We start from the raw sequence: 4,125 nt of genomic DNA, 5'->3' as shown, positions 1-4,125 counted from the left end.
AGTAAAGTAACCATATTTAACGTCGATAACTCGTAAAAGTAATTCAACTGACAAACCTGAGGTCGACGGTGCGCTCATTTTACTCCCCCCCTCTCCATCAGTGCTCCGTTTTACGGGTATATAAAGCTACTTAGCTACACGGAAAGGAAAGAAGTCGAAACAAGGATGCGAGATCTGGGAATCGAACTTAGGACCTCTTGTACAAAAGCCGCGCACTGTGCCATCCTTGCTCCTGACTGTGGCGTATCCGTTTTTGTCATGACCGTTTTCTTATCGCACGAAGAACAACTCAGTTCGACACACTTCATAGAACGCGCTAATTACGTTTTCAGAAAAATACCTTCAGCCCCCAAATTCGTTATTTTCACCATCCCATAACGCAACACGTTAGGGGGGGAGGAGGGGGTCTTTACCTAAAAATAAATACAAGTTATTTACCCTTGGGACTGTATCATGCTTCAGTGAACTGGATATCCATCGTTTTAATGCAAATAACCCCCAAAATTAACTGTATTATGGGATTGGTAAAAAAAAAAAAAGGAATTAGAAATTCTGATAAATTTAAAAAGAGAGTGTATTGGAATAATAGAAACTGCAACCCTCAAAAATCTAGCCTTTTGATTCTATTCAAAGCTGGACAGGTAATAGTTTTGAAAAATTATTACACATCTGGATTAATATTTTTTTACTGGAGAACTGACTGTGCATATATAATACATGCCAAAATTTTAGCGTGTTGATTGACTGAGAGCACGTCAATTAATATCAAACAGAGTGCAGTAAACGTGCAGATACGGTTGAAATTAATGCAATAAAGGTGAAATTTTGCATGTCTATCATTAACAAGTAATCGCATGATTTTTCCTCGTGCAATTTTTCAGCGTCTCTTCTGGAAGGTATCATAATAACATTCTCTGAAATGGAAAAAAATCTTTTATACAGCCGGTTTGCAAAAACGACGAATGTCTCACTGTTTAGATTAAATGTTCAAGGACAATTGGTAAATGGTGCGTTTACTTAGTAAATAGCATTTCTAATTTTAAAAAAATGGACTTTTGGTGAAAGGAATAATAATATACGAGTGAAATAACAATGACTTGTTTTCGCTTAGAAATCACAAAACGTCTCAAGAGACTTTCGTCTCTACAACTTGTCTTCATGTCACGGTAAAATTAGGGTAGGATGCACGTGATTATTGTGACGTTACCATAGCAACAGATAGGGGCGATATATTTTCAATTGGCTTTAAATTTCTTTTCTAATTTTAAAAACCCGGATTTTCGAAGAACTTGAAAACAAGTGTCTTTTACCCCTGACAAATGCTTAACACCCTTAAAAACAGTGAAAGATTAAATGTACTGATACAGTTTGTCTACTCCATTCAATGTAACGGCCCTGGTACTTTTTTCGTCTTCTGTTGTTACGGGTAGCAAGGATAGAAAGTATTTCACACTTTTAAAGATTTTTGTTTTCTCTTTTTTTGAAATCTTCGTAGCCAAAATGATGATCAACTCTTCCCTCAAAACTTGACTTAATTCTGTGTTTCATTGCATGTTTTCGGGCGAAAGAAAACGTTTATATTCATTTATGTTCCGAACTGACGAAAAAAGCAGAAATACTCTACTTACGTAGCGCCTTAATTCAGTGAATTTAGGAAAAACTGTCATAGTCTTCTTTTTGTGCCATGTGAAAAGTAGTTTCAACTTTCCTTTTTTCGCTTTACTCTATAATCCTTTTTAAACTACAGTGTAAAGCGAGAATTCAGCTTGCGACTCTTGTTCTCAATTTGGTTTATAGGATTTCCAGTTCGTTTCTGAACCAAGGAACCGTGAGGGAGCGTATCACGTGTTACAGTCATTCCATCCACGTATTACCTAGTATAATCCGAAGGCAGTCCATCAACTTATTGTCATTTCAAGGCTGCAAACTAAGACAGGAATTTATTATTAAACCATTTTATATTTTATGACGTCTTACCGGTTAAAGAAAAGGATGAGCTTTGGGTCAAACTTGAGAATCTTGTGATAGACATAACCAGGGGTTTAAGCAGCTCTACACTCTTTTTTGATAAGATTCGATTTTATTAGAATATCGAGGCTGACATGAAAGTTCTATGAATAAAACCGAGGCTGAAATTTGGAAAAGAATATAATTTTGTGTGATGCAAATGTGTAAATACAATACAATTATGTTTTCAACGAAACCGCATCAAATTCTTTCTTTTTCTTAAGCGCAAAACTATCCAAAGAAACAAAAACAGAACTAGAACTAGTCGTATGTTCGATGCTAATAACATTTCTGCAATTCAGTTAGTGTGCGATATCAGGCTTTTTTGGCTGCACTTTGGCTCCAAAAATACTTCAACACCAGTGTAACACGATACAAATCTAGACACCAAAGTATCGTAATTGATACCCCAATAATAAACGGGAATGTCATATGCTGTAATCTAAGACATATATTTCGGTCGATTCCGGACTCAGGTTGAATATGTTTTTTACCTGGGTTAAATTGGTGATCCTCATTTTACTTGTTTGAAGATACGCTCTACCTAGTTTGAAAGCAGCTCTTCACCACCCCCCTCCCCCCCCCCCCCCCCAAAAAAAAGGACTGAAAACACCTATAGATATCTTCCTAAGGCTCTGTCGTACGCATCTCAACACATCTTCATTCAGTCTCAACACTACAACATAGGAAGGGAACAAAGCACGGTGCCTTGCACTTACCGGTACAAGAACTCGGACCCTCCAGATCTGTAGTCCTGTGTCTTCACCACGACACTACAACGACAAAGATGCTCAAGCCAATTGCACCACAGTTCTTTTCAGTAGTTACGTTTCTATAGTGAGTCGTGTAATAACCAAGACTAATCCTAACCCGACCCTAATTATTCTCTAGCCTAAATTTAAGCTCCCAAGAAAGGACGAATAAATTAAATTTGAACTGGTAAAACGAGTTAGAAAACTTGTTTTTCTGCTTGTGCATGCGTTCAGCTACGTAACTGCTGCATTTCGGCGAGCCTGCTGTGTAATGCAATACAACGAATTGATATCGAAGTGCTGTCGAAGTGATGTCAAATGCATCACGTTGGGCGTGACGTACTTTGCACATGATCAATAAAAAATCTAACGGTTGCTTGCTGTGGTTTCTCTCTCTAGAAGAGTATAGGAAAAACCAGATGCGCGCAGGGTAAAAAACAAAATGATTGTTAAAATTGATGACTCAAAGCCTCTTCAGTCGTAAGATACAGTGCGAATTGTGACAACCGAAATGTTTGGGAACTTTCGAGAAACCAGCCTCAAGAACTCACCAATCAGGCAACTGAATTGTCTCGATCCAGGAAACTCCTAAAGTTGTCAGCGTTCCGATATCCTTAGACCTATAAACTTTCTTGCAAGTGGAAGTACTGGCTTCTAGTTTACTTTCGGTTGCGTCATGTTGCACGATATCGACGACGTCAACTACTGATCCTAATATGCAAGCTTACAGCATCATCGGCTTTTGAGAGTGGCAAAAGGTTCCTCTCCAGTAGCTGGTTTTAATTGAAAGTTGAGTCAAGAGAATCATTACCTAAGATTAGTACCTGAATCAAATTTGATTGTGTTTCACATCATAGTCATATCATAGTATGAAAGACTTACTGCCAGCTAAAAGTCGATACAGTTTGTGGCCTTTTGGAAATGAAATCAAGGAAAAAGGAGCACTATTGCAAGATAACTTTTAAAGGAAACAAAAACCCCTTCTAATCCTCTACCAGCACCAACATCGTTCTTTAAGTATGCCATCGGCGCAATAGGGCCCCTAGACTGCTGGAATATAATCTACACTTGCCAGATGGAACTTTGCGAAAGACATGCCAATTCTAGTAGCGGCACTCGAGGGATTGGGAGATTATGAGATTAAGTGAAAAAAACGGAATAAATACCCACATTATTGGCACGATTAATCTCTTTGTACGTGCTTACGAATTTATAATTGCAAGTAACCGGTTAAACGAGGAAATATGTTCAAGGTTACAAGAACTGATTAGAAATGGTTAGGCTATCATCGTCAGTACAATACGTATTGTGGCCGGCGAAGTCCTACTGTAACGTCTAACCAAGCGGTTCTGGATACGCACACACG

The sequence above is a fragment of the Montipora capricornis genome, chromosome 1, assembly GCF_036669925.1.
Source record: "Montipora capricornis isolate CH-2021 chromosome 1, ASM3666992v2, whole genome shotgun sequence".
NCBI classification, from domain to species: domain Eukaryota; kingdom Metazoa; phylum Cnidaria; class Anthozoa; order Scleractinia; family Acroporidae; genus Montipora; species Montipora capricornis.
This window is presented reverse-complemented; position numbering follows the sequence as displayed.